The sequence below is a fragment of the Sparus aurata genome, chromosome 6 (assembly GCF_900880675.1).
Source record: "Sparus aurata chromosome 6, fSpaAur1.1, whole genome shotgun sequence".
NCBI classification, from domain to species: Eukaryota; Metazoa; Chordata; class Actinopteri; order Spariformes; family Sparidae; genus Sparus; species Sparus aurata.
Window position 1 is genome coordinate 11,090,130 of NC_044192.1, and position 24,875 is coordinate 11,115,004.

General features: G+C 41.9%; 1 protein-coding gene across 2 annotated transcripts in view; it reads left to right on the forward strand.

Annotated features, from left to right (window-relative positions):
* LOC115583949 (metabotropic glutamate receptor 4-like) overlaps window positions 1-24,875 on the forward strand; it is a 217,676-nt gene that overhangs the window by 3,955 nt on the left and 188,846 nt on the right. Inside the window, exon 1 of one of the 2 annotated variants that reach the window (XM_030421235.1) lies at window positions 23,792-24,148. The exons of the other annotated variant lie outside the window; for it this stretch is intronic. The gene's annotated coding sequence lies outside the window, so the exon portion shown is untranslated. Of the gene's footprint in view, window positions 1-23,791; window positions 24,149-24,875 lie in introns of those variants that run through there. 2 annotated transcript variants of the gene reach the window in all.

Here is a 24,875-nt window from a genome sequence, read left to right on the forward strand (position 1 = left end):
AAAATATCCAGTCTTGATCGCCACAAACACACGGCTGGAAATCGCCCGAAGTCTCCTTGAAGACAGGCAGGTTTGTCAGCACAAACACAGCTGGAGATGGCGCGACTTCCCGTGGTGTGACGCTTACAAATGATGGAACACAGCCATTGACTAATGACACGTATCTGTTGTTTGTAGAAACTAGTTTGAATAAAAGGGGCTCTGTGGAATTTTCCTGTTGCGCTCGACGCTGGTCGTTGGTCATTAGCGGACTCCATTTCTAAAATAACGTTAGCTACTGTTGCTTGGAGAACGGCACTGAGTTGAGCCACTCGAGAACGCGCATAGACATCCTATGCACTATTGAGAAAAATACAACCCGGGTTCTTCACAAAGAAATCCACAGTCCAGCAGCAGTAAACAACATCAACAAATCATCCAAAGGCCTGTGTAGGCAACTGAGGGGGACGGCGAGGGTCTCATTTGTCACGTCATGTTACAATCTGCTCACATATTGACAGTAAAAAAGAGATTAATGTGTATAAATAGCTGCCATTCTTTTTACATAGCGCTCCTTAAAGCTGCAACAGCTCGTGATTTTAGTGTAGCGGAACACAAACAACCTGGACGTTTCCTGGAAATTAAATTAAATAAATTACCAGCTATTTATGTGCTTGTTGGAAAAGAGCAGAATACTGTTATTAAATCATGTTGGGCTCATTTAAAATAGGTTGCCTGGTATTTACCACCTTCTTACCATGAAATTTCCAGACCTGTAAAATGAAGTGTTTTGTTAGGGTTCTACATGTTGACAGTGAAAGTCTCCGTGATATTTAAGCCCATAGATACGCAATGGGTTTAAATCGCATGAGGAGGGGTTCATGAAGACGATTTATTCTGTACTTTAAAGGAGCACTGTGCTAATTTCTACGGGCTTTTAAACAACGACAGATTCATCGATACCAGAAACAGCAGTTTGTGCGACCAAACTTGAGATTTCGAAGTCCTACAGCTCGAGGAATAAAGGACGATGACCGAATCTATTCCTAAAATGAAGGTAATGGAAGGTACTCTGACAGGGAGAAGATGTCCAATTCTTCGGCTGATGGATGTAGATTTAATGTTTGTCCTTGTAACAGGTAATCACATCCAAGCAGGCGCTATTATCTCTCGAGGTTCGGCTATTTCACTTTTTGTGCGTCGGGGGTCGTCCATTTTTAGAGCAAAGCAACAGGTAGAAATTAGACCTCCGAATAGCATTTTAATGTCGGTAATACATCTTTTGAAGTAATTTGCTCCTAAATATTGACTTCCATTGACGAGTATGAATTTCCCAAAGAACACAGATTTGGGCCCTTATTATATTCCTGACATATCATTAATTCTGAAACAGTGTGGAATAAAACGATTGGATTTTTATTAACAATGGCGAAGAAACAACAACAGAAAGATCCCGAAGAGTGATGTTGTGCATTTCCTGAGTCATCATACACACAGATTCTTCCCGGGGCAGCGTTGTGTGAAATGGAGTGTGAAATGAGTGCACTTAACATCCCTGCAGTGGATTATACACATTACCTTATGATAGGGTTCGAGAGCATCTTCGCCTCTCTCCCGCGAATCTGTCATTGGGTTATGCTCACCTTTGCTCGAGTCCATTTTAATGTTTCCTACATGCCTGGGCCCATTTGTTCGATCAATCCGTAACCATGCAGGAGTTCAAGACGCGAGTGAAACAGTATCTTCAAATAATACTTTACATTTATCTGACCTCGCGCAGGATTCTCCTCGTCTGTGTCTCGTACATCGATTGGCAGAAAAGTTTCTCAGGCTGACTTTTTAACCTGTTTGAACTTTCTCCTGCTCCTCAGTTTGCCCTTATTTATTAAGGACTCCACACTCATCTAGAGGTGGTGGTGTGGCTGTCTTAATGATCGAAGGGAAATGTGCTTTTGTGCTCATTTATATGAATAATAAATGAACACCTCTACCGAAGCAGCAAATTCAACTCAAAGCACTTTGACACCCGTAAAAGCAGCTAATGCACTGTGCAGATTTTGGTTGGTTTGTTTTCCGTTTTGACAACTGGCCTAATGTAGACGACATAGCGGCACATTAAAGCAACACTATGTAGAAAATTGGCCTCGTGTGCGATTTGGCACCTCCCACAGTGCCTGAGTTCAACACCACGACCGTAAATACCAGTCCAAGGTGTGTAACAATTTGTGAGACGTAACATAACTAACTGCAATCAAAACTCATGATGTCGTAACAGTGTTGTATCTTGAAGTGAACGTGTTTGTAACGCTGTGATCTCTCCCTCTCACTGAGGTGACATAGTGCAGAAACAGGCGATAGAGGGGCGAAGAGGCTGAGACGGAGACATCATTCATCCTATTACGATACACTGCACCATCAAAAAGCTGCTATTTCAAGGGGAAAAGGTTACATCATGTTGCTTTGATATTATTCAAGATAAAATTTAATTATCATTATACAACCAGGAGTGTAGAACTAACCGAGGGCTTTTGTCCCTTTATGCTACTCACAAAAAAAAAATTATATCACTAGATGATAATAATAAAACATAAAAATAAAGATTATTTATTTCAGGTGAGGATGAATTAATATTGGAAATTGTAAAAATGATCATTAATATTATGCTTTTATGTATACTAATACATCTGCAGTGATTAAATGTTAGTACTGTACTTAATTGCAGTTTTGTACTGTCCTTGAGTCTTTCCATTTTCTGCTACTTTGTATTTCTACTCTAATATTGTACTTTTAACTAAATCTAATTACTTTAGTAACTAGCTACTTTGCAAATTGCTCATTTTCAGGTTCATACATTTATTCTGGATCACTACTAGAATAGGTAAACATTCTTTAATGCTCAAAAACACATCAGTTTTCTCATCCCGCTGCACTTTATTCTCCTTCTGTCTGAAACGCTCTATTCGAGGTCCGGTCTCTTTAAGGATCCTCCTCCCGAATACCCGGTCTCCTCTGATTGGTCCGCTCACACACGCCTGAGCCAGCACCGCTCACCGTGTCAGTGGTTGACTCTGTTGTGTTTTCACCTTCCAGTTAGCTTCATTTCTATCGTGAATATGACAAAAAATTCTGCAACTGTGTGACATGATGACATAGTGTGATGTCAGGGAGTCACAGAATTAAAGGCGGGACTACTGACGAGGTGTTTCAGGAGCAGTGTTTTCTGTGGGAGAGAGGAGTGTTGGAGTTCTTTTAACTTTCAAGATCTTTTACATGTACAATAAACCTAAATAATGAACTGAAAGAAAGGAGAAAAAAATGAGCAAGCTGATAAGGTTTCCTTTAATTGGTTGTATTGACAGTCACATTTGAAAACACGGATTCTGATAATCAGTGAAAAGCTTTAAATTGGATCCAGATTCATAGTTAACAGTGTGTACATACATGGAAATACATGCGTGATATTTTCTCGTCACATATGAGTTTTGAGTACTTTTTACCACACTAATGCTAAATTTAAACAATGCAGCATGTTGTAAACAATGTAAACATATTTGATGATGACCTAAAATACAAGAAAGATACAAAATAAGGGAAGAGCAACTCCTTATGGAGATCAGTGGTCCCACGTCACAGACAGGTACTATGGAGGTTTCACTCCCTCACTTTTACTTCCTCCACCATAAGTGGCCTCGACAGACCAAAAATTGCACCTGGGGAAAAGTGCTGCATTCCAAGAGTAAAAGGAACAACAGGGATCGCAGTTACAGCCTCGTGTGCCCACAGGTTCATTTCTGCTGGAAATGACTGTAACACAGCTCTGGGAAAGCGAGACTGTAGAGAACCACAAACTGTAATAGATAAGTAACAGAAACAGCTGGATTGAACACGAGCTCACAGAAATGAAATGTCACCATTTCCTCATAAATCTCCACAAACAAATGCATCAAATACATCAGACGCTGATGATGTGGAAAAACTTACACTGGCATGTTGAAAGAATCATCACCCATTAAATTGCTTTGGCAAACATCTGCCTTTCCACAGATTCAGCAGGAACGGAGCAACATTAGCATTCATTTGTATTTCTGCCCACCTGGTGACTGCTGGACCCCGATTTACCCTCTTTTAGCCCTGTTTGTAGTTCTTTGGCTGCTACACACCTCACCAGCTCGTCACTAAAGTAACTTTCCACCGCAGCGTAGGGCTCGACTCGACTCGCTTTTGTACCGAGTCCTCTCTCTACTGTGTTTCTCACTGCAGATAGTTACTCTTCAATGTAAGCAGGACTCGGAGCTGGTCGTCTCATGGTGTCGTGCCTCCTTTACTTTTCCAGCAGTTGGGGAAACAATACACAGAAGCTTTACTGTGCTCTTCAGAAGCTGCAGCCTTTATTCATCAACAAACTGTGATCACATGCATTTATTGCTAAACTGACAAGTTCACTGCAAACCCTTTCATCTTTCTTTTCCTCTCAACTACACACTTAATACATGAAAACATATGAAGAGGCCACTCTTATAACAGAGGATATGGAAAGGATAGTGTTCTTGATGCGTTGAGGGTGTGTTGTCTTTCCTTTTTCTGGGCTGCCACTTAAAATTTGGGTCGCGAGAATAAAAAGATTGCAGCTGCTATTGATGGTAGCTCGGCAATTTAAAAATGCTGAGCTTGTGCAGGATGCCCCAAGTTGCTCAAGCGACAATTCTTTGATCAATCAGTGCCTCGACCAAGGAAAATATACCAGGTATTCAGAATCTAAGAGATAAAAAGTGAGTCGAGTCATGTCGAGCTGCACCATGCAGTGGAGAAACAGCTTAACTCTGTTAGCTGTTTGTTGCGGGGCAAGTCGCAAACAGTGAGTCAGTGAAGCTTGTTGGGTGTAAACAGCTGACTACAGTGGCCTTACAGCGATGTCATGAGTGAACCAAAACAGTGAGCAGAAAGGTTGTTATTGCCTCTCAGTTGATAGTAACAGAGGATTCAGGTGACAATTCACAGTTCTCTGTTGGTTTGTGATAACTTATTTTTTTTTTACTAAAAGCACACACGTTTTCTTCCTGTTGAGTTTTCATTTCTCCGTGTACAGGTACTGTGTGTTAGCAAGTTATGTAACATTACTGTCATATCTTTCTTTTGGCTAGAAATGCATTGTAATTGGCGCTAATCTGCCATTAGCATTAGCTAAACTGACGCTAACCAGTGTTAATAGCTAACAAACAGCTACACCTGGAAGGGGATGTCACTGAGAGATTTCACCTTTTTTCCATGTGGACATTTTAATTGACATAAATCAGACAAAATGGAGATTTCAATAAACCCGTAGAGGGAGAAAACAAATGCGTGACGAACGATCCTTTCGGTAATCATACATCAGACCGACTTAAAACCACATAATGCGAGCTGTGCCTTCCCTCCCTGAACCTCCCGCGGCCCTCAGCCTTCCCGCAGGCTGCATTAACATATAGACCTAGGCATCTCCAAGACAATATATATTAATGCTCAGCACCTCAACGCGTTCTTTCTTTTTTCTTTTTTTCCCCCTCGACATGAAATTATGGCTGCCATAAAAAAAGCGAGCTGCAGCCTCTTGTGTTCTTTTCTCTTCCACCCATAGAGTGACAGTTACAATGATACCAGAGACGAGAGCCTCGGCTCAGAACGAGAGCTCTGACAGCTCTGGTGTTACCCATAACAGTTGCCTCCTATTTTCCCAAACTATCGCCTGTGATTTCTTTTGCTGCTATTCATGTAGGGGTTTGTGCCATGTTTGCCGATTTCAGTGCTTTTTCCTGTATTCCATCTGCATAATGAAATAATGGAAAAAGGAGCTGCTGTCATGTAGGCGCAAACCACAAACCATATTTAAAATGTATTTTATTTCTCCTCTAATATAGATAGATAGATGGATAGATGGATAGATAGATAGACAGACTTTCCAATTCTGTTTGTCTAGTTGAGCTCAAGTGTGGCTGGAGTAAAAATTTAACACCACAGCAACACTCCTGCTCAGATATTCTTTCCACCTCTGAATGTGGGTGTAACTGGACAGGAGGCACCGGTCCACTGTGATCACGCTGCACTGCACTCCTATATATCCCACTTGTGTTCACTTTCCCTTGAAACCTCCAGAGGTAGTTTAAAAATGTATTTTTATCTGCAGCTTTTTTTCTTTTCTTTTTTTTTTCTTTTCCAAAACTATATATCAAGAGTTTATTTTATTATTTAAAAGTTCATGGTTTTTTGGTGTGCAGGCCTGCATTGTTGGGTTTTTGTCGGCGTTCTTCAACCAGATCCAAGTAAAAGACGTGGACCAAAGAAAATCTTTCCGGTCATATTATCTTATTATTATCTTAAAGGGGCACTATGTAGTTTTGGGGAAGAAATTCCAATTTAATGACGTGATAATACAAACTAGGAAATCTACATTTTTTCCATAGCTGAATAAACAAGCTGTTCTCAGAGGAAAATAAGGTCCCCAGAACACTGTTTGAAGCTACAAAGGTGGCAGGGTCCGCCACAGATAAACAAAGTGAATCAGTATGAACTTGTGTTTTGTCCTTTAAGGTCAATTTGTTTATTAAGTCATGAAAACAAAGAGTTTGTTTAGTCATCAGTCAAAGATTAACATTTCCCTCCCCAAAACAGCGTAGTGCACCTTTAAAGAAACATAAAAATGAAAACTCAGTCATTGTCCAACCATCCCCATGTAGATGGAAAGTCAGGAGAAGTTTTGTAGTCCACAGAACAATGCTGGAGTAGATGCCCTACATGAACTGGTTACATAGGCTCAAACAAGTGTACACATGTAATTTTGGACGTTAATCCTCCGGTGAAAAGTGTTCACAATGCCTCCAGACTGCACAGAGGGATTCAAAGCTGAGATTCAGATAAAGAGCGATCGGCCACAGCCAAAGTCTTTCTGGATCATGTCGTGGTCGTCTGTGGCGATCCAAATGTTTGTGAATCGTGTTTTTTACAATTTACTTTTGAATGCAGCTAGAGGATTTAGGATTCAGGGTCCACAATAACAAACAGACAAACAAACAAACAAACAAACAAACAAACAAACATATCTGGCTGGGAAGGTATGAACGAATGACTTACTGTGTCTCCCCTAAAAACCCTCTCTGGAAACACGAATGCATCAGCGTGGCAAACATCTTACAGACTACAATGCAGACAGGATTGCTGGGAGCAGAGGGAGATGAGTTGTGCCCTGAGAAACGACCACCTCAATCTTGGCCCCCGCATATAGACGAGTGGTATCAGGAATGAGCCGATAACCGGCACACCTGTCACACATCGAGCACCATCAGTGAAACTGAGCACACATTCATAGCACAACAAAATACATCCACAGTCGCATCACTGTCATTCGGTGCTCTGTTGAAAGATGCTCAAAGCGCCGACTGAGGAGTCAGATGGCCATTTGCTGAGGGGTTCGTCAGTATAAGCAGCCATGCTAACGTCACAACACAGGAACAGACGTGTAAAGGAAGACATAACTAATGCAGAGGTCCCCCTATTGCTGTTTTCATTCCATACATGCACCAGTACTTACCTTAAAGGAGAACTTTGGCCGTTTTTAACCGATATCCCTGTTGATCGAGGTTACCGAGTGCTGTCATTAGGTAAAATAATGAGAACATTTGGCACAATATTTACCGAGTATCAGAGCGGCAGCTAAAGCGAACCTATGGGGGCAGACATAACCGAAAGTGAAACTTAAGGATGTCTGCCCCCATAGGTTCGCTTTAGCTGCCGTCCTGATATCTGGTCAATATTGTGCAAAAAATTCAGGTTATTTTTCCTACTCACAGCACTCGGTAACCTCGATCAACAGGGATATGAGTTAAAAAAGGCAGAAGTTCTCCTTTAAGTCCTTATAGATGGTTTTACCTCCTCCTGTTTGTTGCTGGTTGGTTTGTTTGTTTGTCAGCAGCGTTACACAAAAACTACCGAACAGATTTCCACAAAACTTGGATGGAGGATGTGTCTCAGCACAGAGTAGACGCCATTAACTGTTGGTGTGAGTCTGGATAAACGGACGGTTCCAGGATTGTTTTTCTGGGAGATGGATGGATCTTAATTTTAAAAATCAGGCGTCTTAGACGGCTGGTGTCTGTGAGTGAGTACGATTCGATTCACATCCAAATAAAAATCAGGATCTAGCGGATTTGAATATATTTGATTTCATACTGGATTAGGCTTGATTGAATTAAAGGGGACTGTTGGGCCTTGGTGGACACGGCGCCAATGGACTAAATGCAACAGATTTAACCGTAAAGCTTCCAAAAGTCTCGGCGCTGAATGGTGCGACGAGTATGAAAATGATGTAAATCGTGCGGCGGTCGCAGTCAACAGATTTTAACCCACTTATACACCTATAGGAAACCCCGCGTTCAAGAAACATTTCCATTTATATACTAGTTCAACAATTTGTTGTACCGAATACATTTTCAGATTGAATGAGGCAGATGTCAAGCTTTGTTAAAATCTTTCCATTACCTTAGTCCAGCACGTTGAGTGCCTGAACAGAAACAGTAGTAATGAAAAGTTTAATAATCCTTTAGTTTGCTATGAATGGATGTTGTTTTGCATGAGCAGATGTAAATTACAAATACACAAATCACATTCTCTGTCACATCTCTGATACTTTAAATCGTTTTAAACACTTTGTGGAATTACATTTTTCTCTCAACGCATTTCTCTGTCGCAAGTTAGTTGTACAGCAATATTTGCAGGCGTCGTTTGCGGAGACATTGTTTTGCAATAAATCACGAATTAATGTGCATATTGCAGTTTTTCAATCTCGTATGTGCGACTATTAAATGGTTTTAAAAGTGCATATGGAATATCAAAGCATTGCAGTGTAATTTAGCCCGACACACATTGATTATTCACTTTTAACAAACTCTAACTTTGCGGCTATGAGTCTGCTTCAGTCGCGTGTGTTCATGTGCGAAAGGCGAATACCGTAAGTGGTCAAAAACAACTTTTATGCACTTTTGTTGGAGTTTATGGCAAGCTTTATTGTTGGCTTCTATTATGGTATAAGGCTTTCTGTGTGGATTGCATGTTCTCCCCTGTGCTTGCGTGGGTTTCCTCGGGGCACTCTGGTTTCTCCCACCATCAAAACATGCACAAGTAGGTTTATTCTCCACTCAGTACCCTTGACCAAAGGCACAGGCTACGGTCTGGAGTTGTGCAAGGGTTAACCCGTGCCCACTGCTCCCTCAGGATGGGTTAAATGCAGAGTACCAGTTTCACCATGTTGCACGATGTGATCAAATAAAGATGCTTCGTCCTCTTCATAAAAGCTTTGCCTCCCTCAGCACAAATCTGCAACTCCGCCTGTGTTTCCAGGAGACGATGTTGCGGCAGTAGATTTTCAACCAATGTGATCAACAGCACTCCCCGACATTATCATCAAAACACAAGATGAGAGAATATCTTTTGGGAGAAATGATGAGAGTTCATCGAAGGAGCACTGAAGTTCCTCTGGCTGCTTGTGACGGCCATTTTTAAATCACTTTATTGGGCTTTTTTCCATTTAATTTCTCCCTTAAATGTATTTGAAACTGTACTTCCAGATTAGCAGTTTGTTACAAATCCATTATGGCAAATGCTTCCCATATACTTTAAAAATGCTGCTTCTATCCTACGTATTGCAGTCAGGGGTCGAGTAGGATCCACTTCAGTGAGAATAACACCCTAAAGGAGGTGTTGAAGGGTCTTCAGTGCACACAGGTTGGAGGACGGTGCAATGGAGAAGTCTTCTTCTGTCTTCCCAAATGTATTCCCATGTAATGAGCACAACTATGAATTATACATTCCACTTTTTTAAGGCTGTGCATGAACCTACACCCATTCAACACACTGAAGGTGACAGGTTTGTTGAGTGGATTTCAGGTCAGGAAGTGACAGTCATATATAATGAAGCCTTGCAGATGTGCTACTTTTTGCCTTGCTGCTGCTCTGTTGCTTCACTGCCAATTGGGATACCATGAAATAAAAAAATAAAAAATCTGTTGTTTTAATGGTGTTTTGTGCAGGTGGAGTTTGTTTCTACAATGACTCCCTCTGTAGCAGAACATGTCTATGCAGCCCTCATTTATAAACAGTGGTGCCGATAGTGTGGCTGCAGTTATTGGCTCTGACGTCAGCATCACAAAGGATACCTGCCGACCGCTCCGGCTCTCACATTGTGAGTCTTCCGGCTGGAGGAAGGTGTTTGATTCAAAAAAATGACTCTCTCCTCAGAAATAGATTTCCGAGCTCGCTGGGATGAGATTAGTGTGGTGCAGGTTCTGGAGAATCGACAGAACACGAAAAGAGCTTTATAGCTGGTATATGGCTGATGTGCCCTGGCATTAGTGTCTATGGGCACTAAAGTGAAGCCTGAATCCTCTGATATTCTGCGGTGATTCATTTTATTTCGCGGCGGCTGATTAAACTGTCTCTGCCGTCGTTTTAACAAAGGGTGACAGGATGACAGCTTGACAGAGACCTGTTTTGTTTTGAATCCGCAGTGCACCGTTTACAGCTAACAGTGGCATATCAAAGTGAAACTTGCCATCACTGGCGCAGATGTATGCAGGCACACAAAGGCGACCTGGCATAAACGTATGTGATAATAACTCAGATGCGACGCCATCGTGGCAATTTAGGGTTTCAAAAGTGGTTGCAAGTGAATGTGCATGAATGTTTTTGCACCCACGGTTTTGGTTTTAACTGGTTCCTGTTTTATTTTGGCGGATATATCCTCATGTGCCTTGTTGTGACTTTCCACTTCCTGTCTTTGTACTTTCCCTCCCATTTTTCTGTGTATACACCTGTGTGTGATTTGTTCATTAGCCCGTGTACGCTTAAAGTGATATTTAGGTCTTCTGATGTGGAGTTAGGTACTTATCTCTACTCAGTGTGTTGCCACCTAAAATGTATATATATCCGTTAAAGTGTGTGCTTTGTTTTTAACATTAATGGTGCCATCAAACAGCCTTTTGGTTTGGCACCACATTTCCTCGACCATACGTATTCTCAACGTCTGTATTCCTAGTTTTTTTGTTTATGGGTTACTACTGCTTCGTTTCCAGCCATTCTGTAGCCAAGTTGCTACAATATAACAGCATGTTAGCAGTTAACCTACCTGCAAACACCTTTAACATGTAAGGCTACCACACAAACATAGCATATCACTGCTTTATAATGCTTGCTAGTTGCCCGTTGCAACAGGATGTGGAGGTGAAGGTGGCGGCGTTATTACATCCAACAAGGCAGCCAAATGGACGACCAGAGTTTAAGTCATGCCACTGGATACATTTGCAGCCTTTTCTGCGGTGTCAAAACTGGGCGTTTTTTAAGGAGAGCTGCAGGCATTTCCAACGTTTACGTGGTTACCAAAATCAGGTTTTTGTTACTGGAAGTCGCACCATCTCTATCCGTGAGCGTAACGTGAGTATTTTAAGCCAAACCATGACACTTTCCTAACCCTAACAAAGATGGTTTTGTGCCTAAAGCTAAACAGAGCAGGAACTCAAGCATTGTGACAAAAGATAAAAATGTATTCAACCTAAACTAACGTAGAAATGCAACATAAAGACACATCCAGTTTGAAGTTCTATGTGGTTTTGCAGGAAGGTACTTGTCTTACATTAACCTTGGCAATTGGTTTGCTTTTTGCCTGACTTTTGTTTTCGGATTATCGGCTTTTAAACATCGGCTCTTATTAAAGCCCACTTTCAGCTTCTAACCCACATGCTCAGATTTATGCATTGGGGTCCTCTTTTGACAACACTGACAACGTTCTCCCGACGATGATTTTTGATTTATGGAAGATTTTACTGAGGAAGGAAGGTGTAGAGAACATGAGGGACACGCAGAGGGGGATTTGTGCTAAATTGAGGTGAGCGCCAGTTGTTCTTATTGCTGTATTTTTCATATCAAAGCAAATAAAAAAAGTCAAGCGGACTTATCAGGGCTCACACATGTTAATATTTACTGAATCTCGGTGCTAATATTGCCTTAATCCTCTGCATGAGGGTATCATTAACATGGGCCTCTTAAAATAAAATCATAAACCTATATCTCCTCTGACCAACTGCTGTGCCAAACACATAAAAGGCAGAATACGATTTAAGTTCTGTGAATATCCGTCTCAACCACATCCGCCCACACTTAACATGCAGAGCTGTGAAAAAGCACATGCACACGGCACACTGAGAAAATGATACGTGCTCAGGAATAAAGACACTTATTACAGCGTGCTATACACATGACGTATCACATACTGCATCAACAAACATGCAAATCACAAATGCACGCAGGAGCTAAGGGGGCGGATGCAAAGAGAGCGAGTCCGTGAGCTGTATGAGAGCTCCTCTGAGATCTCTCTAGCCCACCGTGGGTGTTTTGTCTTTCCCGCGAGGGATGCTCGTTGTTTTGCGGAGGCAGGTTCAGCTCCAGGATTAATGAAAAGCTCCATCTTAGTCATGAAAAGAGCATTTTCACAATCTATTTAACATCATGCATACCAAAGGCTCACATTAGGCGCTGTTGACTTATGCTCGCCTACAGCAGTGTTTTCTGATGCATTCATTGCCACTGCTGTGATCTTCAGTGGGTAGGCTGCCCCCCTCCAGCCGTGCCCATTGAGTTTCTTGCATTTCTCATGTTTGCTGTCAGAAAACTCATTCTTCAGTGCCGAGATGAAATATGGCACGCAACTGGAAGTCTGAGGGAGTTATTGAAGAAATGAGAGTAATAAAGCTTCCTGGGACTTTCGTGTTCTTTTTGGATAATGTCTTTTATTTCCTGTCTGCCGATGGATGATTGGCCACAGAAACAGAGGATTCAGTGGCACAGAGCTCGCTATTAGCCAATTTAGTCATGCCTTTATAGGTCAAACACAGCACTCTGTGGGCTCGCTGTGTGAGTGGGACCGGGTCACGGGATCGCAATGTTGGCTGTTTCTATCTCAGTGGCCGGGCTGACCCGAGAGAGCCTAAAGTGGTGTAATAGGCTGCGGAGGAAAAGCTCACAGAAGTGCATTCCATGAGTGCTTGATGTGATTTCAGCGGTTGCACCTGGTGAATTATTTAGCGCGGATGGTTGTAATTACACAGCGGCTACAGTGAGGGCGTTTAGGGTTGTGGTGTGTCTAGATCTTCACGGGGATCACAGGACGACGTGATGAACTCAAAAGGCATTCCTGGAATCTGCTGCGCGCTCCGGCTCGCCTCCTCCCTCCCTCCCTCCCGCCGCCTTTAGCTCTGTCAGCAGTTTCTCTCCTGTGAGTGGCTGGCGTCAGGCCGGCCCTCTCAGAGCTTTTAAAAGGCTGTTAAAGGTCCTTGTGAGACACGGCCCCTATCCCTCCGCCGCCACCCACACCGTCCACCCAGTCCACCCACAAAGCCCTCTAAGCAATCACAGCTTCTCAGCATGTCAGCTAGCATTACTGTAACCCCCCCGTACGCCTGCAATCAGGGCTCACCCATGCAGGGGAACTGGGGCAAAGCGAAGGCACTCGCTCGTAAGAAGCGAAAGGGAGAGACCGGTCATCTCCGCCACTATGACCTTTGAGGGCCTTTCGAGGATTGTGAGGCGATGGCGTGGGCGATGAAAGATGGTGAAAGCGATGCTCTGATTCAACTGTTGGCGTAAACACAGAATGACCAGCGCAGCAGAACAAGATGCAGCGAAGGACACAAATAAGACACAAATGTCATCCAACTCCATTTTTTCAAGAAGGAAGACAACTGGAGGGCCCATTATGTGGCCGCTCTCCATGTCCTGTCCAGGTTGGTTTGTCTGTCAGGGTAAAATGGCAGCACTGCAAATTCTGCATGACAGCCGAAGCTCCCCTTAGGGAGACTAAGTGGCATCAACCTGTCGTGGTCACACACTGTTGCTGACAAGGTGATGATGAACACCTTTCATTAAAAGGCAGAAGCTGGGCTTTTCCTGTGAGGGAGCATGTTCTGGTCTTAATGTCAAAGGGAAAGGATCGAGGCTGGAACAGAAAGCCTTGGGGGTCCAAACTCTGGATGATTTCCAGGACATGCCAGGAACTCCTTCGTGACACCACGATGCACTCAGAAATTCATAGGAGTAAAATCAGAGGTGCATCCCTGCTCGGATTGGAGCACTCCCACGGAAATTGTTTGAATCCTGTCACAAGCTGTCAGCATTGTCGATGCGGCAGTCAACATATAAAATGTGGATTTATGTTGCTTAAAGCTGCACGACAGCAGGAGGCGACTTCTTCAACAATTTTACGGGCGCACTACGGAGAAAGTCTGATCAGAAGAGAAAGATCTTCACCGACTGAAATTGTTTCAGCTCCTGAATAAACAAACTCTCTTTGTTTTCATGATGGAACAAACCGAATGAGCAAACTGACTGCTACTGACATTTACTATTGTAAATATTAAGAAATAGACTTTGAATTTCCCTTTAAGTTCACTTCTAAGAAAGCATGCCTTGAGGAGTCATTGAAATAGACACAGCGATACCGACCCGTGTGTGGCACAGGCGAGGCGACAGCTCATAACTGGCAGAAAAAACAGTGTAAAGTCCATTTTGGTCTGATCACAGCACTTGCTTCCTGCTAATTAAGAAGCATCTGAGACTCAGACTTTGCTTCACACGTCTGTCCCCAACACCAGATCTTAATTTAATAAACAGGGTTAATCAATGCAGTCTCGGTAACCCTAGATGTGGAGCGTTGGATGGCAGCCGGATCTTCACGAAAACAAAAATGTTTTGGTTTCAAAATATAATGCAGTGCTCCCATTAGGTTTCGAATAAATACTGTATATTGTAGCTAAAAATACTGACTGTTTTTTTGTTGTTGTTGTTTTTTGCGCCATCACTTTGTCACACTGCTGAGAATTTTTGACAGATGTTCAGAATCTGTTAGGGAGTTAAGGAGTCAAACCGTGTGGCACAAAAGCAAATCCCCTGCCAGGATTTCACACAACGGCTCATCACAGGCACACAAAAAAAAGATGAGCCACCTGCTATAAATGTTCCATCATAAGTCCAAAACACACAACGGTACCAATAATAATTATGATAATAGCGACAGTACTACCACTCGTACCTCTGGAAGGGAGACTGGCGATGCTTGTAGCACTTTCTGTGTCAGCGGGAGTGACTCACTGAGTTTTTGTGTTCGAGCTCTCCAAATTTTTGACACAAAGTACCCCTCGTTTGTCTGCCACGCGTAGAGCTCTTTCCAACTATCACGGAATTAATTTAATGATTTCACATGTAAGAAGATTCATTATCTGCTGCTCCGGTGCTCGGCTCAGTTGTAACACAACACAGGTTTTATTGCACCTGAGAACCGATCCGCACCCGCCATGTTGTTTTATCATCCCACGACGGATGATTGATGAAGCACTCTGCTGCAAGTTGATACGCCGACTTCCTGTCTTAAACGACCACTGCTCCAGACCACTCTGAGACGGCTGTCCACTTCCTTTTATAGCTGACAAAACCGGGCAACTTTAGCTTACCCGGTGGACATTTTCCAGTTGAGTCTGTGGCGAGAAACAGTGGCGGTTCTAGACCGGTTTTAATAGGGGGGCAGGTTGGGTCCGGCTTTTTTGTTAGGGGGCACATACAACCCGGGAAAAGACAAATCCCTCATTCAGACAAGGGATAAATGGGACTTCAAACAATGTTTACAATTTCAACAACTTAGATTGGGTAGTAAACTGCTGAGACACTTTATTTCCACCTTTCCCTTCAGTAAAAAATCTGTGCAAGAAATCTGTCATTGTATTATTAATGCAGACTCCCTGTCGGGGGGGCCACAGGGGGGTCCAGACTCAGAGTTAGGGGGGCACTGGCCCCTGTTGGCCCCCCCCCCAGAACCGCCCCTGGCGAGAAAACTCAAAACACGATCTTTAATATTATCTTTAAACCTAAACAAGTGGTTGTTGTGCCTTGACCTAACTAGACCTCAACCACAGCGTCACAAACACAGCAAATTCAAAAATTTAAATAAGAAGAAACAGAAAAGTTTTCACATACACCATCCATGGTTTGCAGTAAACTAACGATTATTACCTCCGCCAAGTAGGAGGATCGCATGTTTTCACCCGTGTCCGTTAGTTGGTTTGTCAGCAGGATTCCACAAAAACTACACACTAGATTTCCATGAAACTTGGATGGAGGATGGGTCTCAGGCCACAACAGGCCCCCACTTAATTATCAAAATAGTTGCCAATTGATTTTCTTTTTATTGACTAATCTTAGCAGCTGCAGCAGAAACGTACAATGCCGACGCTTATGCTGTTGATTAGGATGTAAACTGATAAATACCTTACCTGTAACCTCTGACCTTCCTCCAACTTCTAGCTGTCAGATGCTTTTTGATTGCCGTGATAATCCACATGTGCACAGCTGTCAAGATCCACGTTCTCTGAGGTTTTGTAATTTCTTGCAGTATGTATGTTGGTACATGTGCAGGCACTCCTGTATCAGATTTTTCTGACCTGCTGTAGTTGCACGCCGACAGAACGGAGTGTCATAGATGTGTTTTGTTCTCATTATAATTTTATTTGCAACACTCTTTTGATAAAGGAGTTACAACCACCCCCAACCTTGTCAGACACTTGTTTAGCTCCCTGTCGCAGCGTGGTGGCTTGAAATTTGCATAGATGAAATGCCTCCATTTTTTACCTGATGTAATACGAGTAAATACAACTGACTTCAACTTCATCAGCTCAAATTAAAATTATATACTTTCTCACCTGAATGTCAGTTTACTGGCAGAAAGTTCACCATGCCATCTCAGGATACAGCGACTCTTTTCTCGGTGAAAGCGGGGCGATGCCGTCATAAACACAGCGCTGCCTGAGTCTAATCAAAAAGACCGAAACCTACGTTTCCATCGATTATTCAGCTCAACAAAAAAGGGGAAGATGCATAGCAATGGATCCATTAGTGTCCAAGAGCGGAATGTAAATCATGACATTAGCTCGGATTGCTCAGTAAACACTAGTGTCTGAAGTACCCTGGATGCCAACGCACAGCTTCAAATGAGACACAGCCCCCACACCTACAATCTATCCACAAATCATTACCGGCCTAATGAGCAACATCAAACCCTGACATTACGACAACTTACTACCATCTCCATGACAACTGGGATCGCAGAAAAAGAGCGGTCTGTCACCAGCACTTCCCTCTTTCCTTTGTCTGCCGCAGGTTTCATACCCCGAAACTTTGTATCATCAAATATTTCAGCATTTGCAGTTTCAGCTGTGCGGGACGATGTTGCTTCTGCACATTTTAACATCAGAGGATTTCTATCTACACTTGCTTTCTCGGTGACCGCACAGTGTTCAATTACAATTGATTTTTTCCCCCTCTTCCTTTGTTGTCCTGCTGGGTATTTTAGAAGCTCGCAAGGTGCACTGTGTAAAGGGTAGGCGAGTGGAGGGAAACAACTGCAAAATAAGATATCATTGTCAGTTATCGGATGATTAAAACGTAATAAAAAAAAAAACGAGGATGAAAAGAATTTAAAATGGGTAAATTAACATATTACTGCAATTCTGGGAAACCTTGAAATCCCCAGATATTAATGTTTTAACACAAGAGGAAGGACTCCGCTTGGAAGAAAAGTGCACCCTTTCAAAATAAATGAGAACAAGCTTTGTCTCGCTTGTCACGGCACCCCAGTAGTCCTGGTGGAGATTTGACTCTCTCTGTGTTTCACAAAGCAAAGTCTCCCTTTTTGTGATGATGATTGTCCGTATGTCTTCAGTTGAATGAAAGATTCGGGGGTTGTCATACTCACATATTGTGCCAATTTTTAAACTTCGTGCAGCCCTTTTTGTGAATATATTTGCGGCCCTCGTGCACCTTTGACAACATTCATTGCTGACTGCACTTATTCCATTTGGCTGTTATGATGGCGAAGCACTTTGAGGGCCATACATCTTGTTTACATGCATATGGAAAGTGCACTTGTAATGTAATTAAGACGGTAATGTGAGTAAGGTGAGACTCGTGTGCACTGTGCTGTGATTGTTTGTACGATGATGCTCTTAGCGAGAGAGAAAGCACTGTTGTGACGCGTGCGGAGTATTCAGGCGTTCACAGAGACCGTTCAAGAAAAGTTATTGTTTTAATGGCATAATAATTGATCAATTTGTGGCTAAGTGGTGTTCTCTTATGGCATGATAATGTGATTATTGACATATAAATTGCTTAATTGAGCTTTTGTTTTACACAGACTATAAGTAACTATTGTCTGAACGGTTTGATGGTTTCTTTATCTACAGCGTGTTCGTGGCTCTAGAGATTAATTTATATATTCATTTAAACCTTTATCTAAACATGGAGTGGCATAAACAACGAATGGGAAAATAAAAAAAAGTAGTATAAATTTTTTTCTTGGCTCCAGAGGAAGCTTCATGCAATCTGATCTCTCTCAAGTCATGTCACTCAATGGCTAAATTGCATTGTGGGTAGTGTCGGCACCAGGCTTTTCAAAAGATGTCCACTGGTCTAATATTGCACTCATTATGGATCAGTCAATACGGCAGAACCAGAGATTTCGCCTCTGATATTGAATGCATCCTTCTTCCTTTTTCAAAACCAGGTGCCTACATTACCCACAATGCAACTTAGCCACCGAGTGACATGACTGGAGGCACTATACTACTTTTTTCACACCCTTTAAATAAAGGATGGATTGCCGTACGTTTTTTTATAGACAGTAAAGGACCTGAGAGGATAAAGCTGATTTACGTATAATCCTGCTTAAAATTGGTCAAATTCTTCTCTCATCCTGTGAAATATCAACATAAAGTAGATGTTTGTCCAGACTTTCTCTTCTTGTAATAGCTTTTGTGATCACCTGACTTTTCCACCACGATGTTCATATTTGTGGTTTTGTGTGAAGTTTCTCAGCAAATATTGAAATTTGGCCCTGACATTTTGACGTCTCTCTTCTTATAAAAACTATTTACTGTCCAGTATTTCAAGGCTCACGTTATTGAAAGAGTTGTGGCATCAGAGAAGCAGAAAGCTTGGTCACGGTTTCTCTATCAGCCTAGTTTCTTAATGATTTCTGGCCTTTATTAGTTCATTCAGATGAAATTGTAAAACGTTCGGGTTTGGCGCCGGTGTCACAAATTACAGATCATTACAGGTGCTTTTCTGGAGACAAGGTTGTTGTAATGGAGTCCTTTGTGTTGCAGTGAGTTTGCATGTATTTGAAAATTTGCATAAATAATTAGCAATCACTCTCACTTTGTGCTGAGAGGCCATTTCAAGTTTTTACCGAGCACATTACACCTGTTCATGAATTTATGCATGTCTCATCAGCCACACTTTGTCGCACAAGAAGCACCTTTCACAGTCACCGACGCTATTGTTTTGCATGTGGACGCCGGGCTTGAGTTCGTGTGCTCTTGTCGTCGGACGCTTACACTCATCACAGCAAATGGGGTGGCTGTCCAATAAGTGGCGCTTACTTTTTAAAAATTAAATTGATTGAATTGACACTGTCATTTCCTCGTTTCCGTGTTTGGTTGTTATTACCTTGGATACCGATAATTCGGCGCCATCTTCCAAATGCGTTTCTGAATATATCTTTGTTAGACATAATGGGCTAGGAGCGGGAAAAGAGAGGTAATCACAAATTGGTTTTTAAGGTTGTGCCAGTTAATTAGCACCTGATTAAACGGTCAGTGGAGATGTCCACTTACTGCTGTGGGGTGAGGCTGTGAGCACCGTTAACAAAAACAGTTTGAAGTGAAAGGAGAGGTTATTAGGCTGCGCAAATGTCAGACGAAAACAAGGCACAAAACTTTGGCAGACAAAAACAAGTACGTAGAGTTTATGTTAATGTACATTTAGCTGTGCGCAACGAGAGCAGGAAGTAAGTCGTAATCGGAAACACTGCCGTGGTGTTGTTCTCATTCATAAGAGGTGATTCTGTCCAGGAAATGAGTTGTTGTGTTTGCCACTGGTATAAGAAATAAAAAAAAAAACCTCATTAGCAGTCAAGCTATGCACTCAAATCTGTCAGTGACATCCTTCTCTCCTGCCCCCGAAGACTTGTTACAGTGTTCAGGGCAACTTGTGAAGTCATGGCAGTGTAAACTGATGTTTGAATTGTGACATGAATGCAGACAGAAGAGGCGGTATTATTTTCTGGAAGAGACGTCTTTCTCCTCTAACAATGTCCCTTTCTCTTTCAGTCAGATAATCTCATTTGAGATTACATTGTGGTGCCGTCTTCCACAGTGTCACATAGCAATTACACACTTGTAAAGACCTGCAGAGTTCAGACAACTGTGGATTATTCTCATCTGTAGGCTGATATGTTGGACATCTCTGGCGTTTGTTTTTTTCTTTGCTCCTTCCAAAAGATTCTGTGGAATCACTTAAGTTGTGCTCCTTTTGTCCTGTTTGTCAGGATCTCTACCAACAGTCACAACAGTGTTAATCTATCTGGGGTTGAGGACTGACAAGCGGCTACATTTCGGATCCCACAGAATCTAACTTTTGGCTCCTACGCACCGTGCAATGTTGGCCCGTCACAGAGGAAAAACTGACAGTCTGAAGAGAAACAGGGAAATCTTTGGTTATCAGTTTGAAACGGCTGCTGCTACGACCGCTGTCTTCAAAAGAACCAATTGGTTATGTTATATAAAAAAAACAGAAGCACAGTGACCTCTAGACTTTCATCCTGGATACTGCTCTTTGGCCATAGTAACTACAAGGGGAGCAAAGCAAGAAACCGAAGAAAGAAGCAAGAAGGAATCTTACTTTGGTGACAGCTGTATTGAATTCTATGCGAGATGCATGGAGCAACACACTAGAACCTGACATTTCTATGTCGTATGACTTCTGATGAAGAAATGCCTCCAGTAAATGAAAGAACACACTTCACAGAGTAGGTTAACAACTGATGTTTTTGACAGGGCTGATAATATTGTGACCAAACGGGGCAAGCCCGGACAAATCCTGCTGATTAGATTGCAATTACACTGCCAACAAGACCCTTTTCCCAAATGAAATCAAGGGATGAACAACATGTTGATATAAACATCAGTTGTTAACGTACGCTCTGAAGTGTGCTCTTTCTTTTTCTGGAGGCAGGCAACATAGTTATGTTGGGTTTTAGTGTGTATCTCACATCGACTTTAATACTGCTGGCACCAAAGGAAGATTTGGTGACATAATGACCCTTCCTTCTTCATTAGATTCCTCGGAATGCTACCCGTGTAATTACTATGGCCAAAAGAGGTCGCTGCTGAACAGTAAACATAAATTTAAACCATACTAAACTGCTTGCACAGACCGCTCATACACTCATTTGTCTAGTGAGGACTGGACATCAATTGTGCCGTACATTGGCCTGTTTTTATCTATTGTAAATGCGATTTTGAAAAATTGTACAGAAATTAGTGTCAGGGACAATTGTCACAGCAATTTGACAGTTTAACAAAATGGACATCAAGTTAAAATCAGATCAATTTTGATTATGCAGCCGAAAATCACAATCACATTGCCTCAGCGGGCTTTACAATACTTAAAGTGAACGACATCCTCTGTCCTTAGACCCTCATTTTCAGTGAGGATAACCTTGCCAAACTGAAAAAATACCCTTTTAACAGGGAAATAAAAGATGACAGAAACCTCAGGAAGAGCCACAGAGGAGGGATCTCCGTTCCAGGACGGACAGACATGCAACAGATGTTGCGTGTACAGAACAGAACAAGATCACAGTTTACACATTTCATTGACAGAATGTCTGATACAATTAAATGATATAACACATTTGTGAAGAAAAGAAACAAGATTTAATTAGGCTCATCTCTAACAGTGTGACAAGCAAATCTGTAAACCTGTAAAATTGCTGTTAAATCACTGCACAGAGGTCTTTGGCAGAGATGTGCTAATCCCCACTCAGGCAAAACCCTCCTCTTATCCAATCACCTGTCCCTACAGAACCAGTAATGTCAGTGGCTAACGTTAATGGTCTGTATTGCAGGATTTTCTGCTGCAACCCCCAAACTCTCTGAGCTCAAATCCAGTCTGGTGGAGATGCTGTCACATTTCAGCAGAAATTTATCCGAGTCCTCATTGACAAGTGCTGTCAAAGTCCTCCAAAAAAGACAAAGACATCAGCCGTGACTTAGAGACTTTAGAGTTTCCAGTCACCATTTTGCTGCTGAAGCTGGTGAATGGAAAGCTTTGTAGCCTACACACTGACCATGCATTACACGCTGAGTGCTCGAGCCCACCTGCAGCTTCGGAGGAGACCCCGCGCTGCCAACATCTGCTGAGGTCTCACCGGACCTGTGGGCTGCAGACCGCTCATCTGCACTTCTGAGTCTGTTTGTCTTTGTCTTCACATGGGAGCTTGAAGGATAAAAAGAGCATTGTTCTTGAAAATCCACATTCATTTTCTCAATGCAGAAAAAAACAATATTTTACCGGATCAGGAATTCATCCTGAAGCCGTCCGACAGGCACATTTGTAGGTTAGGGAACAGGTGTTCATACTCATAAGCTGGCAGAATAATTTGATCAATTATGCATAGAATAGCTTCTCCACAAGCATGATAAAGTCTCTCTGTAGAACAGCCTATAGATCTAGCATCTGCTGCTGCAAGAGGAGGCTCCATCCTACACAACACAATACACATTTTTAACACGTATTGTCAATGCAGGTTAAATAGTTGTCTCTGACTTAAAACACAGCCCTGCAAAGTAATTAGACATTGGTCAATAGATGTTCTGATGGGGGCGATGGTGCCGTTTTTGCTTCAATTTGGTTGTGGTGATGAATTCTTGTCTCAGACCGTTTTATTTATTTTCCATCCTTACTGATGGTCATTATGGATTTGATCATTACTAGCAGATGTCTTCTTTTCCAAGGCATTAGAGTCATCAAATCAAAAGAGCATTTGCATGTGTTGTAATGACTCTTCAAATCTCAGAGTTGTCCAAAAGAGGTCTTCTTTGACGTTTCTTTAGATATATACTTCTGGCTAGAAACAAGAATAATAAAGCTCCGCTAAACAAAAGGTGAGCCGGATCAGCCAAGTTCGGAAGATGATCTGCGACATCAAAAAAGTTTTTACTTTCAGTCTTCGCTGCAATGTTTCATTTTGGTCACTTGGGGGCAGATATACATCAAATCAAGCTGACAGACAAAGAAATTACAACGCATCCTGTAGCTTATAAAGTTGTTATCACTACTTCAACCTCATCCAGACATAAATAGGGCCTCAACTCATTGTTTTCACTAACACTAACCAATCACATAGTGTTGCGGTTAGGACACTGAGTGAGAGGATGTGGCATCAGCGCCAAAGTAGTACATTTTTAAATATGTTTATTTTATCGTCAGTCTGACAGAAAAATCCCCAATACCAGTAATCTATAAAATGCTGATTACTGGGCCAATAACCGTAACCCCACCCCTTGTCCATAGTATGTACTATATAGCCTCTCTATTTAAATATATGTAAATAATTTATCTTTACATGTACTTTTGATATTTAAGTACATTTAATATCAGGACTGTTACTAAAGCACCATTGGTTTAAAACAATGGATCTTCTTTTGCTTAAGTTTAACTTTTTAGTACCTTGATAACTTTCATTGCATTAAATATTTAACATAGCCTACAACATTCATACCATTGTTTTGTGGTGCTCGCAGTTTTTCCATTGAATTGATGTTGGCGCCCGCCCCCTACAGGAACACTTCCGGTCACTGCTGCCTGTCAATCAATCAACGTTCAGAGACACTCCTGAAGTCCTCGCGGACGGCAGGTGAGGTCAGCATCGTTGAAGGAGTATCGAGCCAAAAGAGACTGTAAATGGTCAGCAAAGTTTAGTCGAGCCTGCTCGTCGGAAGTTATTTCAGTAGTTAAGTCAATGAATTGAAAGTTTGCAACGCTTTTTTTACGCTAACGTTAGCAGGCGACAACAGGTGCGTAGAAGAAGAAGAAGAAGAAGAAGAAGACGAAGAAGAGGTTGACGGTTAGTTAACGTTAGCTAGCTAACATAAACATAATGGTTTCCGCTGTTTTAGCCGAATTCAAGTCCAACCAGGGAGAAATTATTACACTATTCAGCTATTATCCGCCATGAAGGACATTAATCTTCATCTACATCTAGTTGGTAAGTGAAATGCACCGCTTTTAGCTGTCACTTGTGTGATTATTTTTTGGTCCCCGAAATAAACTTTAATATTGTCGAAGTTATTATTTGGGTGCGTTCCATTGCAGTCGGAACTCTGAAAGCTTCTCCGACATGAACACAGATGACACGATAGCCGTAGTGAACAATTGCTTTGGTTAAAATACAAGAATACAAAATTGTACAATCAATTACATTACTAGAGTAAATGTACTCAGTTACATTCCTTGACTCTGGTTTTGTAAGGTTGGCTAATAGAGATGAAATGGACTCCATTAGAAATATTAGCAACGTCACAATATGACCAAGTGCAATTTCCAAATTGCAAGACGCTGCAATCGTTTAATAAAGGTAAATCATGTGACAAAACAGCAATATAATAAAGTGCTGTTGTGCTGCAGAGATGCCCTGGCCTACATATTTTCTTCTCTAGCTGTAAGAGAACATGTTTGTTTGTTTCAGACCCGAACAAATGTCACATCATATTAAACCACTCAGGATAAGTTGGTCGTGGTAGTTTCCAGTCTTGTACAGTCTCACATAAATGACTTGAAAAAGCTATCAACAAGTAACTGCCCTATATTGATTTACTGATTTTTTGTGAGTGGATTTATAAGTGGTTGCTCGCTAAAAAAACATTTGTATCCTACCTGTGAGACAATTAAAATATGTTTCTTAACTGTAAATGTAAGAGAAATAGATTCATTGT